Below are 14,774 nucleotides of genomic sequence, written 5' to 3' on the forward strand. Positions count from 1 at the left end.
TCTTGTCGTTCTAGCGTTGTAGCTATGATATCTAAAGGTAACATGCCTGACTTCGAGATACGACGCGAAATCTACAGGTTGAGTCTCTTTCACAAATTTTGCCAGTTATCCCTTGATCTCGGTAGGGGCATTTGAGTCGAAATGGCACAGTATCGGCCGGGTGGAAAGGATGAGATGCAAAGTGTTATATGCGCCGTCGCAATCTATAGGCCAATGCAAAAAAAATGGAAAGTGCCACCTAGAACTAGCGTGCAAAGTGCAGCAGTATAAGCAAAGTTGCGAAGGAACTGGTGAAAGTCAAAGCGCTGACCTAGGAAGAAGCGCGGGCCTTTGCTAGGGGTAGGTTTTTGGGAAAGGCAGAGACAGCACGAAGTTTGGGTGGCTCGATGCAGACGCTCTCCTTAGATATATGGTTTAAAAATGTCAATTGAACTGCGCCCAAGTGACATTTCTTTAGGCTTATTTCCAGATTAGCGTCACAGAGACAGGTGCAGCCGTGGTTCAGTCGGGAAATATGAATGTCGAAGAAGAGCCGACTTTGTTGTCGAGGCAGCATGGACATGTCGCCCGCTTCAATCTGCGCATATTGGTGTTCATCCACTCGGAGGAAGCAGGAGGGTTACAAGGGCCGAGGGGCACGACGGTTAACTCATGCAATTCGTCAGCGCTCGCAAAGGCTGCTTTAGGGCGATCGGCCGCTTCTGTAGGAACCTGCCAGTAGCCAGAGCAAATACGGAGAAGAAAAATGTTGCACGTGACCTTAACGTATCGAGCCGTCCTCCTCTTTTACAAGTACAACAGGCGAGGCCTAATGGCTGCTTAAAGGTTGAATAACACCACTCTGAAGAATTACGTGAACTAGCTCTTCGATGACTTGGCGCTGGGTAAGACAAAACACGGCTGCTGGGGCACTGCCCCGGCGGTGTACGGTCATCGGTGTTGATGGTCATCGGGTGAGCCTTCAGGTTCGGCTTAAATCACTGGTGAGAGTCGAAGAAGGTGCGAAACTGTGGGTCTAGGACGAGCAGTTGGGTCGGCTGAGGCGGAGGTAGATCGGCGTTGAAGCGAAGGAGCGTGCCAGTAGATGACGGATCGAGGGCTCCAATGAATAAAATAATGTCGAGATGCGGCATATGATCAGTCTCTTCGCAAACGGGAAGCGGGATATTAGCGCCGTGAGGACGGATTAAGGCAGCCGAAAGGTATGAGACGGTGTGAAGCGGACAGAGGTGTGTCAAAAAGAGCTAGACCAAAGAGCCACAATCACATAACAGCCTGAGGGAAGATCGGTAACTTAAGCCACGAGACCTTTATCAGAGGTAGAAAGCGGAGCGCATTCGACATAAAATCAGACAGCGGAGAAAATCCAACCGGTTCTCCCGTATACGCACAACTAATACTACCGTCGTTGCGCGCCAGTAATTCAAAACCCATGACGACCTCATGCGAACAGGAGAGCACGACGATAATCTCAGTTAGGAAGAAGAGGCTTAGAACCGCGACTCGCCCTGTGCATGAAGTGGTCGGCTCCAAGTGGTTCGCGGTTGCTGGCGCGCAGTGACAGTACAGAAATAGGCGACGTCACTTTCCTTTAAGAGCGTGGAACAAAAACTGGATCTGTAAATTAGTTTTAACATGATATGGCACAGCTGAAATTTTCCTTACGTTGATCAGAGATGACAGCAGATGGCGAAAGGCTTCTGTGGGGAAAAAAATGCTTCCCATGAACTTGTTATCAACAGGTAACACTCGTGAAAGGGTAAATTTGTGTTCCATCCGGACGCGCACACTTGCGCGTGTTCCCAGAATGCGTTCCCCAGTAACCAACAGCTTGGACCAGAACGCCCGATGCGCACGATTTATTTATTTATTTATAACGTGCTGCACACCATTCTCAGGGTCCAATTAAGCAGGACAAGAATGCATTGATAAGAGTATTTCAGAAAGATGCCGAACACAATCAAGAGAAAGATGCTCAATAAAAAAGTGACAATGGTTACTAAACCGCGGAGCAGGCATGCTTCAGGCACATCTCGCCGCCATTACTGTTTTTACTTAAAGTCTTGAACAGCCATCTCCAAGAGGCATTTAGCGGGGCTGAAGAAACCATTCGACGGAGGTCTGTCTGGTTGGGAATGCAAATTTAATTTAAAGGGGCTCTGAAACACCTTCCGAGGAGAGGACATCAACTTGCTCAATCACTGCATTGTGTTGTCATGAAAACCTGAGCCAAGTAATACGCCTCTACTCGCCGCAGAGAACCCACAATCACGCGCAAAAGTTGGCGAGCCCTTCCAGGCGACTTTTTCATGCTCGCACCCACCTCCGTCACTCCTATCTACGTATACATGTTGAGAGATGGCTATTGGTTAGATTCTTTCAGACGTCAGGCAGCTACCAAGGCCGCGGCCAATAAGCCGCGTAGCTCAGGCAGGTCAGGAAGCTCTCCCCCGGAGAAGGGGCCGGTGGAGGAGCGCCGACCTTCCAGCGTGCAAAATGTGACGAGTGGAGAGGGAAAGGTGCGAAGATGCTCAAATTCAAATTTTGACCACAGATAACTCTGTTTCTACAAAGCGCATTAAAAGCATTCTTCCTGGACAATATTCGTGAAGCGGCATGCTTCAAAATCCCGGGCCAGGTATATCCCGACTTTATTAGAGCCCAATTCACAGCCCGTTTAAGCGAGAAAAAATCGCCTGCCAAAGTAAGATAACACGACGTTTCGGGACGTACAGCGAGCCGAATCTTTAGCTACCGTGCGCGATGACCGATTTTTATGCGCTCCTGCGCTTTACGACGAAGCAAACGTGCGGAAAGCTTGCTATTAAGCACGGGCGTAGTGACCCTGCGCTTAGATTTGATATTTTCGCAAGTTTGCTCCGTCATAAGCTGCAGGAGCATGGAAACATCACGCACGCCAGCTAAAAATTTGGCCGGCCGTACGCGGTCCCTTCATCAGGTGTGACTGTGGACGAGTTGTAACTTAGCTTAAATTATTCGTGGGCTCTAAGCCCACGAATAGTCGACCGCCGGTTCATAAACCGTGCAGATAGGAATAGGCAAGTGTTCCGAAGGAAAGATTAACACCCTCCGCGACTGATGAATGTGCATGGCTGAGCCACATCCACGCAGGAGGCTCCCATGCATAGGAGGCGCGCTGTGGCTGTGGTGCAAGTCATCAGGCACTTCCATTGGCGGCAGTGTCTCTCTGTCATGACCAGTGAATCCTGATTCCCATGGCGGCACTCTTACTTAGACAGTGTACAAACCCAAGTCCTCCGCCTCGTCGCACGCTGCTGCTATTGCTGTCTGCACCACTGCGGTTGTTCTGCAGCCTGTGTGCCCTGCTTTTCCGCTTCTGTTGGAAAAGAGTGGCTGCTTTGACCCGTGCTTGACAGAGAGTCTAAATCATCGGTAGTCAATTTTAGTTTGTGTGGCAAAAGCGTGGCTGTAGCATCACTAGAATTTGACATGTCCGTCTCAGGATCTCCTCCTCCAGCTGTCTCCTATACTGGCTCGTTAACGCAACTGCTAAGCGATGGGAGTGCCGCCCGAACCACGCATGTTGCGTCGCAACATTATTTACGTGGGGACACAGCACGGGCGACGCACTGGACACAAGTGACGAGATCAAGCACCAGCCATGGTCCTACGAACCGAGCCATAGCGTAAGCGTCGATGTAGCGGTGTAGCGCCGGAAGAAAAAGAACCTTCATGAACGGTGTCATTGCGATTGCAGCCAGTTGAAATCACAGGGCGCGTTTCTGGCGCGCAAGTCGTTCGCGTGGCCTGAACTGTTTCTCCGTTGTAGCCAGCAGCATCGCCGTAGCCGTTTAGACAAGCTGGGCGCGATTCTGCGCCAGCAGCGCCGTAGTCAGCGGTAAACTGCAACAATCGGCAGCAAGTGCTTTGCTGAAAACTGCAACAGTGGCCACGCGAGCTAAAAGGAAAACAAATGATCTCATTTAATGTTCTGTCCAACGACAAACGGTTAAAGCCTGGACTCCATGTACGCGAAAACTCCCGCGAACGCGAAGGCGACGGCGGCGGCGACGGCTGGCGTTCGCTCCGTCGCTTGTGGGCAACCTCCATGCAAGCGAAGGCGGCAGGCGACGCGAACCCGCGACGTGCGCAGCGGATTCCGTGCTTTGCGCACTCAAGCTTAGAAACACGCCCGTAACCTGTTCTCTCTCTTAAAATTTTGTGAGTGTGCCTCATAGTCAGGGCCAAAGGAATATTTCCTCTACGGCAGCGGTGTAGCGGCAGTGGAGATAGCCAAAGGCGTGCTTGCGGAGACGAAGTCACATCACGGGTTCACGGGGGAGGTGTGCTTTCGTTCGGTGCCTGTGCACGCCGGCTTAGTAAAAACACTCCCATAAACTGTCACCGCAACCTGACTGTAAGTGAGCAAACTATAATATACCACTGAGAATGCGCGCCGCGAGTGTTTCTGCACAGTTGGAGCGCAGCGGCACGGTGGATCGAGCGCCGGTACCCGTGGCTCGACACGCATCTCTTCCTGCAGTACGCCCGCTCGCGTAGCCCGCTCCAAATGCTGTTAGCCCTCCGCACCCAACAAGTATATTGTTTTAATAATTTAAATCGTGCGGGTCTGCCTCTCAGCTACAAAACCAAATATTTTCTCGACAGTGGCGATGACCAAGACGACGGGCTGGTTTCGTGAGATGTGCCCGTGAGAAACCGTGGACAAACCGGAAACGGCTTTGGGGGGCTCTGATTGGCCAGTCGCGTGGGGGACTTCCGGGCGACGAGCGAAATTTTCTGTGGGTGCAGATCCGAGCGACACGGCAAGCGACACATGCATTTTGCTTCGCGCGACGGCGTCGCTCGTCGCTTGCCGCCGTCGCCTTCGCGTTCGCGTGAGTTTTCGCGTACATGGAGTCCAGGCTTAAATGACTGGGCAGAAGCCATTCCTCGCAAAGACGGTGTGCTGAGTAAAAATGATGCTTTTAGGAGTGGACCGACTGCCAAAATTCGGGGGTCCTTGTGAAGTTCAAATTTGGCAGTGCTACCTTGTGTCACTGATGACGCCACTAGCCCCTCGACCACTCAGGTAGATTCGTTACGGAGCAGTCCAGTACTTTTTCATGACGAAAACCTAAATGCTGTCGCATCAAAAAACAAATTAACGCGCGGAAAAATCACTAACCTGTAAATGAGTGTGTGAACGAAGGAGATAAGCAAGCCAACGAAAGTACGAACGAGTGGTGCGGACGAAAACTGGAGCAAGCGATTTAAGGAACAAAGTAACGATCGAACTAGGCAACTGACGAGAAGTCGTGGAGGCGGTGGACGAGTGAGCGGGCAAACTAACCCGGAAGCCGTGAAGCCAACGTGAAAGAAGAAACGAGGGAAAGTCATTGCTCGGTCGCAAAGGCGCCGCCGCTCACTGGTGCAGCAGGTTCAAATACCGCGCCCAAAATTCATCGCCGCCTACGCCTTTAATAACGCGCGCACAAAGCCACTGCTTCACAACTCTGCGGTTAATAATGAACCTATATAAAACAAAAATGCAATAAACTACTTTCTTCCCGTTACCGGTCAGAGTTTCCGAAAGAAAAGCCTTCAAGAAGCGCGTATTCCCCATAGAAAAGCAGAGCCGCCCATTACGTCACAGGCCGCTGAGCGAACTGCCGTCTCGTAGGGCTTAGGCGAACTAGGGGAGCTTTTCTTAGAACGGCGAGGGCCACTGTGTCCGCACCGGTAAATATTGCACCGTGGTCGCAACATACCCGACGTGCTGTTTCCTCGTCTGTCGGTAACAAGGGAGCGCATTGAAGCCTGCGCTTGGCCCGCATCTCATGTCGCCATGCTCCTGCAATTCTGTGCCTTGGCTCTGTCAGAAACCTGTCTGTTGTCCTGCACGTCTAATGTCTATATCAGAGGGGAAGCGCTGCTCTTTCAACGGCGGTGTCCGGCGCCCCAATGTTGTGCGCATCGGTGCTAACAAACTCAGCACTGAGTAACAAACTCAGCCCTGATTCCTCCTTGCAATGTCCGAAATCTCAGCCAGCTTAAAGCAGCTGCAGCTATGCAGCTCACCCTTCTCTTTGCTCAGTGCTTGACTGTCATCTCTTTCAAAAAGGATGTGCGCGACTCTGAGCCTACTCGGGAGGAATTTTCGCTGCTTAATTCACGCATAGCCGTTTCTCAAACATTTCACTCTCCTTTCAGTTCTTCTTCAGCTATGATCAACTGATGCCCTAGACAGTAGATGATCACGTACCAGGCGTACATCATCATCATCATCATAAGCCTGACTGCGCCCACTGCAGGGCAAATACCTCTCCCATGTCTTTCCAATGAACCTTGTTGTGTTCCAGCTGCGGCCACCTTATCCCCGCAAAATTTATTTCATGGGCCCACCTAACCCTCTGCCGCCCCTTGCTACGCTTTGCTACTCTTGGTATCCGGTACGTTACTCTTAAAGGCATCGATTAGCTTGCCTTCGCATTGCATGCCCTGCCCAAGCCCATTTCTTACTCTTGATTTCGACCAACATGTCAGGGACGCGCGTATGTTCCCTGACCCACTCTGCTCTCTTCCTATCTCTTGAAATTGCACCTACCATTTTCCTTTCCACAGCTCGCTGCGTTGGCCTCAGCTTAAGATGAAGCCTTTTCTTTATTTTTGCAGTTGGGATTTATAACTTTGATGAAACTACTTGGCACAGGGACAGAGAGACGACGAACAGAACGAGCGCTAAATTTTCACCTGTTTTATTATTCAGACGGGATAGGCTTTAAAAGGAAAGGAGGGAAGGGGTATTGCAAAAATGCTATACCAACTAGCCCCAGCCGTCGGTTTATAGCCTTTTCGTTAGCCATCTTCTCTATAGGTGAGTACTGGTAAGATACAGCCGTAATATACTTTTCTATTGAGGGTACCTGCTACTGGGCGCATATTCAAATCATTGGCGGATTCAGACAATTTACCAATACTTGATAAAGAATTAGTTGATTGATTGATTGATCGATTGATTGATTGATTCATTCATTCATTCTGCGGTGCAAGCCAATCAAGGGACGCAGAAGCAATGAAGCGCATATGTGGCCTCCTCGGGCTTTAGGACTGTTTTTCCGTTCTCTGAGCACGTGGGCCAGTCGCGTAAGCCAACAGGCAACCTTGGACAAAGTCGAATGAGCCGCTAGAACCAGTGGGGCCCTGGAATAGTGGCTTCACCAGCAAAAGCCTCAGTCTGCTATTTCAATAAAATGTTTATTCCTCCTCCTCCTCCTCCTCCTCCTCCTCCTCCTCGGGCGGGTCTTGCAGCTCCAATAAAGTGATTTGATGGTGTCTGACAAGTCGGGTGGCCGACCGACGACGAAACAGAGGGAAAAGAGCAGCAAGATTCCTGGCTGAAGGGAACCCAGCTCACGACGCTGCAAAGAAGAGATCAGAATGCCTCGCGTAGGGCGCACAGCGCTCGCAATCGCGATGACCCGCATCCTCAACACGGGCATTATACTCACAGGCGGGATGGCTTCCCTGTCCGCCATCCCTTGATGGATGGCGGCAACACGCATCACGCTCCAGGCAGTAAATGAGCTGCCACGACGCCACGGGAAATGTGGCCGCTTAGGCAAGCCATCTTTCCGCCACGCAGGACGGCGTGACTGCGGCCTACGCTGCGTTTGAACAAGCGTCTATTCCTTCATACCTTCATCCATGTGCGCGCACTTCCATTTTTTTTCTTCTGCATTTTAGAGCGCACCCGACATTTTTATGGCATTTTTGCAAATTTCATGGCTGTGTGTTTCACACTACAAACTTTTACTACATTTCTCCACTTAAATCCTAGTAGAAGAAACTAAGGTGGGCCTGTAGCATGTCGCCTTCCAATATTCTATACACTACGACTCTACACGTTTAGATATTGATGTAAGTGGGCAGAACATAACACCTGCTCCGAGGCGAGTCGGTAAGCCGCACTTCTAATACCAGCGCCGGTGGAAACAACGGGCAAGAAGCAATGCTATCAGTGTTCTTGGTTTTTATTCTCGTCCAAGTACTTTTTGCCCCGCATCGTGCTTACTTTGGCTTCGCTTTCACTCAGTTTTATTCACCATTTTCCAGATTTTTTTCCTTTTCTCTGCTCGCCTAGGACATTATTTTGATGATTTCATGTTCTAACCACCGTTTAGACCATTACTCCTTTGTCGTAACTCATACCTTGTGTCGATTCTTGTTTCGTCAACTAGCTTTTGCTTCTACCTCAATGTATGACTTCCTTTTGTATAGTTGCTTTCCATCTAGATAGCCCAAGGATAACTTGCCGACGGCATCGATTTTCTTACTTCGCTCAGAGTCACATGTGGCATCCCTTCCCCTCCGTTGATTACAGCATGCGTACGCCACTAATCCACAATCAAAGTGAAAGCAAGCAGTGCGTTTTTGTTCGGCACCGGTTGCAGCACGCCAGTGCTGCGCGCCTTTCGGATACGTATCCCGGTCTGCAACCATTATGTCCATTGATCTGCTTTGGGACCTAGTGTCAAAGATATCTGTAGAACAAATGCTCTGAGTTTTGCTATCAGTCGTGTCTCGTGTTCTGAATTGTAAACCTCAGCGCATTTGCACTACACCTATGTATTACCAACTAGCCCCAGTTATCGCCTTCTTAGCTTTGATTTCGAGTGTATGGAGCCTACCTGCACCTAATATCTCACTACTTCATTCCGTTTGTTGCGCTTCGGCCAGTCGTGTCTCGAGTTGTGATTGTAAATCTCAACGCATTTGCACTACACGTATGTATACCCAACTATCCCCAGTTGTCGCCTTGTCAGCTTCAATTTCGAGTTTATCGAGCCTACCTGCACCTAACATCTCACCACTTCATTCTATTTGTCGCGCTTCGTCCACTCGTGTCTCGTGTTGTGATTGTAAATCTCAACGCATTTGCACTACACGTATGTATTCCCAACTATCCCCAGTTGTCGCCTTGTTAGCTTCGATTTCTAGTTTATCGAGCCTACCTGTACCTGACATCTCAACACTTCATTCTATTTGTCGCACTTCGTCCACTCGTGTCTCGTGTTGTGATTGTAAATCTCAACGCATTTGCACTTCACGTATGTATTCCCAACTATCCCAAGTTGTCGCCTTGTTAGCTTCGATTTCTAGTTTATCGAGCCTACCTGTACCTGACATCTCAACACTTCATTCTATTTGTCGCTCTTCGTCCACTCGTGTCTCGTGTTGTGATTGTAAATCTCAACGCATTTGCACTACACGTATGTATTCCCAACTATCCCCAGTTGTCGCCTTGTTAGCTTCGATTTCTAGTTTATCGAGCCTACCTGTACCTGACATCTCAAAACTTCATTCTATTTGTCGCTCTTCGTCCACTCGTGTCTCGTGTTGTGATTGTAAATCTCAACGCATTTGCACTACACGTATGTATTCCCAACTATCCCCAGTTGTCGCCTTGTTAGCTTCGATTTCTAGTTTATCGAGCCTACCTGTACCTGACATCTCAACACTTCATTCTATTTGTCGCTCTTCGTCCACTCGTGTCTCGTTTTGTGATTGTAAATCTCAACGCATTTGCACTACACGTATGTATTCCCAACTATCCCAAGTTGTCGCCTTGTTAGCTTCGATTTCTAGTTTATCGAGCCTACCTGTACCTGACATCTCAAAACTTCATTCTATTTGTCGCTCTTCGTCCACTCGTGTCTCGTGTTGTGATTGTAAATCTCAACGCATTTGCACTACACGTATGTATTCCCAACTATCCCAAGTTGTCGCCTTGTTAGCTTCGATTTCTAGTTTATCGAGCCTACCTGTACCTGACATCTCAAAACTTCATTCTATTTGTCGCTCTTCGTCCACTCGTGTCTCGTGTTGTGATTGTAAATCTCAACGCATTTGCACTACACGTATGTATTCCCAACTATCCCAAGTTGTCGCCTTGTTAGCTTCGATTTCTAGTTTATCGAGCCTACCTGTACCTGACATCTCAACACTTCATTCTATTTGTCGCTCTTCGTCCACTCGTGTCTCGTGTTGTGATTGTAAATCTCAACGCATTTGCACTACACGTATGTATTCCCAACTATCCCCAGTTGTCGCCTTGTTAGCTTCGATTTCTAGTTTATCGAGCCTACCTGTACCTGACATCTCAAAACTTCATTCTATTTGTCGCTCTTCGTCCACTCGTGTCTCGTGTGGTGATTGTAAATCTCAACGCATTTGCACTACACGTATGTATTCCCAACTATCCCAAGTTGTCGCCTTGTTAGCTTCGATTTCTAGTTTATCGAGCCTACCTGTACCTGACATCTCAAAACTTCATTCTATTTGTCGCTCTTCGTCCACTCGTGTCTCGTGTGGTGATTGTAAATCTCAACGCATTTGCACTACACGTATGTATTCCCAACTATCCCAAGTTGTCGCCTTGTTAGCTTCGATTTCTAGTTTATCGAGCCTACCTGTACCTGACATCTCAAAACTTCATTCTATTTGTCGCTCTTCGTCCACTCGTGTCTCGTTTTGTGATTGTAAATCTCAACGCATTTGCACTACACGTATGTATTCCCAACTATCCCAAGTTGTCGCCTTGTTAGCTTCGATTTCTAGTTTATCGAGCCTACCTGTACCTGACATCTCAAAACTTCATTCTATTTGTCGCTCTTCGTCCACTCGTGTCTCGTGTTGTGATTGTAAATCTCAACGCATTTGCACTACACGTATGTATTCCCAACTATCCCAAGTTGTCGCCTTGTTAGCTTCGATTTCTAGTTTATCGAGCCTACCTGTACCTGACATCTCAACACTTCATTCTATTTGTCGCTCTTCGTCCACTCGTCTGTCGTGTTGTGATTGTAAATCTCAACGCATTTGCACTACACGTATGTATTCCCAACTATCCCAAGTTGTCGCCTTGTTAGCTTCGATTTCTAGTTTATCGAGCCTACCTGTACCTGACATCTCAACACTTCATTCTATTTGTCGCGCTTCGTCCACTCGTCTCTCGTGTTGTGATTGTAAATCTCAATGCATTTGCACTACACGTATGTATTCCCAACTATCCCAAGTTGTCGCCTTGTTAGCTTCGATTTCTAGTTTATCGAGCCTACCTGTACCTGACATCTCAACACTTCATTCTATTTGTCGCTCTTCGTCCACTCGTGTCTCGTGTTGTGATTGTAAATCTCAACGCATTTGCACTACACGTATGTATTCCCAACTATCCCAAGTTGTCGCCTTGTTAGCTTCGATTTCTAGTTTATCGAGCCTACCTGTACCTGACATCTCAACACTTCATTCTATTTGTCGCTCTTCGTCCACTCGTGTCTCGTGTTGTGATTGTAAATCTCAACGCATTTGCACTACACGTATGTATTCCCAACTATCCCCAGTTGTCGCCTTGTTAGCTTCGATTTCTAGTTTATCGAGCCTACCTGTACCTGACATCTCAACACTTCATTCTATTTGTCGCTCTTCGTCCACTCGTGTCTCGTTTTGTGATTGTAAATCTCAACGCATTTGCACTACACGTATGTATTCCCAACTATCCCAAGTTGTCGCCTTGTTAGCTTCGATTTCTAGTTTATCGAGCCTACCTGTACCTGACATCTCAAAACTTCATTCTATTTGTCGCTCTTCGTCCACTCGTGTCTCGTTTTGTGATTGTAAATCTCAACGCATTTGCACTACACGTATGTATTCCCAACTATCCCAAGTTGTCGCCTTGTTAGCTTCGATTTCTAGTTTATCGAGCCTACCTGTGCCTGACATCTCAACACTTCATTCTATTTGTCGCTCTTCGTCCACTCGTGTCTCGTGTTGTGATTGTAAATCTCAACGCATTTGCACTACACGTATGTATTCCCAGCTATCCCCAGTTGTCGCCTTGTTAGCTTCGATTTCTAGTTTATCGAGCCTACCTGTGCCTGACATCTCAACACTTCATTCTATTTGTCGCTCTTCGTCCACTCGTGTCTCGTGTTGTGATTGTAAATCTCAACGCATTTGCACTACACGTATGTATTCCCAACTATCCCCAGTTGTCGCCTTGTTAGCTTCGATTTCTAGTTTATCGAGCCTACCTGTACCTGACATCTCAACACTTCATTCTATTTGTCGCTCTTCGTCCACTCGTGTCTCGTGTTGTGATTGTAAATCTCAACGCATTTGCACTACACGTATGTATTCCCAGCTATCCCCAGTTGTCGCCTTGTGAGCTTCGATTTAGAGTTTATAGAGCCTACTTGTAGCTGACATCTCACCACTTCATTCTATTTGTCGCGCTTCGTGCACTCGTGCCTCGTGTTGTGATTGTAAATCTCAACGCATTTGCACTACACGTATGTATTCCCAACTATCCCCAGTTGTCGCCTTGTTAGCTTCGATTTCGAGTTTATCGAGCCTACCTGCACCTCAACTCTCACCACTTCATTCTATTTGTCGCTCTTCGTCCACTCGTGTCTCGTGTTGTGATTGTAAATCTCAACGCATTTGCACTACACGTATGTACTCCCAACTATCCCAAGTTGTCGCCTTGTGAGCTTCGATTTCGAGTTTATCGAGCCTACCTGTACCTGACATCTCACCACTTCATTCTATTTGTCGCGCTTCGTCCACTCGTGTCTCGTGTTGTGATTGTAAATCTCAACGCATTTGCACTTCACGTATGTATTCCCAACTATCCCAAGTTGTCGCCTTGTTAGCTTCGATTTCTTGTTTATCGAGCCTACCTGTACCTGACATCTCAACACTTCATTCTATTTGTCGCTCTTCGTCCACTCGTGTCTCGTGTTGTGATTGTAAATCTCAACGCATTTGCACTTCACGTATGTATTCCCAACTATCCCAAGTTGTCGCCTTGTTAGCTTCGATTTCTAGTTTATCGAGCCTACCTGTACCTGACATCTCAACACTTCATTCCATTTGTCGCTCTTCGTCCACTCGTGTCTCGTGTTGTGATTGTAAATCTCAACGCATTTGCACTACACGTATGTATTCCCAACTATCCCCAGTTGTCGCCTTGTTAGCTTCGATTTCTAGTTTATCGAGCCTACCTGTACCTGACATCTCAACACTTCATTCTATTTGTCGCTCTTCGTCCACTCGTGTCTCGTGTTGTGATTGTAAATCTCAACGCATTTGCACTACACGTATGTATTCCCAACTATCCCCAGTTGTCGCCTTGTTAGCTTCGATTTCTAGTTTATCGAGCCTACCTGTGCCTGACATCTCAACACTTCATTCTATTTGTCGCTCTTCGTCCACTCGTGTCTCGTGTTGTGATTGTAAATCTCAACGCATTTGCACTACACGTATGTATTCCCAACTATCCCCAGTTGTCGCCTTGTTAGCTTCGATTTCTAGTTTATCGAGCCTACCTGTACCTGACATCTCAACACTTCATTCTATTTGTCGCGCTTCGTCCACTCGTCTCTCGTGTTGTGATTGTAAATCTCAACGCATTTGCACTACACGTATGTATTCCCAACTATCCCCAGTTGTCGCCTTGTTAGCTTCGATTTCTAGTTTATCGAGCCTACCTGTACCTGACATCTCAACACTTCATTCTATTTCGCGCTTCGTCCACTCGTCTCTCGTGTTGTGATTGTAAATCTCAATGCATTTGCACTACACGTATGTATTCCCAACTATCCCAAGTTGTCGCCTTGTTAGCTTCGATTTCTAGTTTATCGAGCCTACCTGTACCTGACATCTCAACACTTCATTCTATTTGTCGCTCTTCGTCCACTCGTGTCTCGTGTTGTGATTGTAAATCTCAACGCATTTGCACTACACGTATGTATTCCCAACTATCCCAAGTTGTCGCCTTGTTAGCTTCGATTTCTAGTTTATCGAGCCTACCTGTACCTGACATCTCAACACTTCATTCTATTTGTCGCTCTTCGTCCACTCGTGTCTCGTGTTGTGATTGTAAATCTCAATGCATTTGCACTACACGTATGTATTCCCAACTATCCCAAGTTGTCGCCTTGTTAGCTTCGATTTCTAGTTTATCGAGCCTACCTGTACCTGACATCTCAACACTTCATTCTATTTGTCGCTCTTCGTCCACTCGTGTCTCGTGTTGTGATTGTAAATCTCAACGCATTTGCACTACACGTATGTATTCCCAACTATCCCCAGTTGTCGCCTTCTTAGCTTCGATTTCTAGTTTATCGAGCCTACCTGTACCTGACATCTCAACACTTCATTCTATTTGTCGCTCTTCGTCCACTCGTGTCTCGTGTTGTGATTGTAAATCTCAACGCATTTGCACTACACGTATGTATTCCCAACTATCCCCAGTTGTCGCCTTGTTAGCTTCGATTTCTAGTTTATCGAGCCTACCTGTACCTGACATCTCAACACTTCATTCTATTTGTCGCTCTTCGTCCACTCGTGTCTCGTGTTGTGATTGTAAATCTCAACGCATTTGCACTACACGTATGTATTCCCAACTATCCCAAGTTGTCGCCTTGTTAGCTTCGATTTCTAGTTTATCGAGCCTACCTGTACCTGACATCTCAACACTTCATTCTATTTGTCGCTCTTCGTCCACTCGTGTCTCGTGTTGTGATTGTAAATCTCAACGCATTTGCACTACACGTATGTATTCCCAACTATCCCCAGTTGTCGCCTTGTTAGCTTCGATTTCTAGTTTATCGAGCCTACCTGTACCTGACATCTCACCACTTCATTCTATTTGTCGCTCTTCGTCCACTCGTGTCTCGTGTTGTGATTGTAAATCTCAACGCATTTGCACTACACGTATGTATTCCCAA

Source organism: Amblyomma americanum, chromosome 1 (genome assembly GCF_052857255.1).
Source record: "Amblyomma americanum isolate KBUSLIRL-KWMA chromosome 1, ASM5285725v1, whole genome shotgun sequence".
In the NCBI taxonomy this organism is placed as follows: Eukaryota; Metazoa; Arthropoda; class Arachnida; order Ixodida; family Ixodidae; genus Amblyomma; species Amblyomma americanum.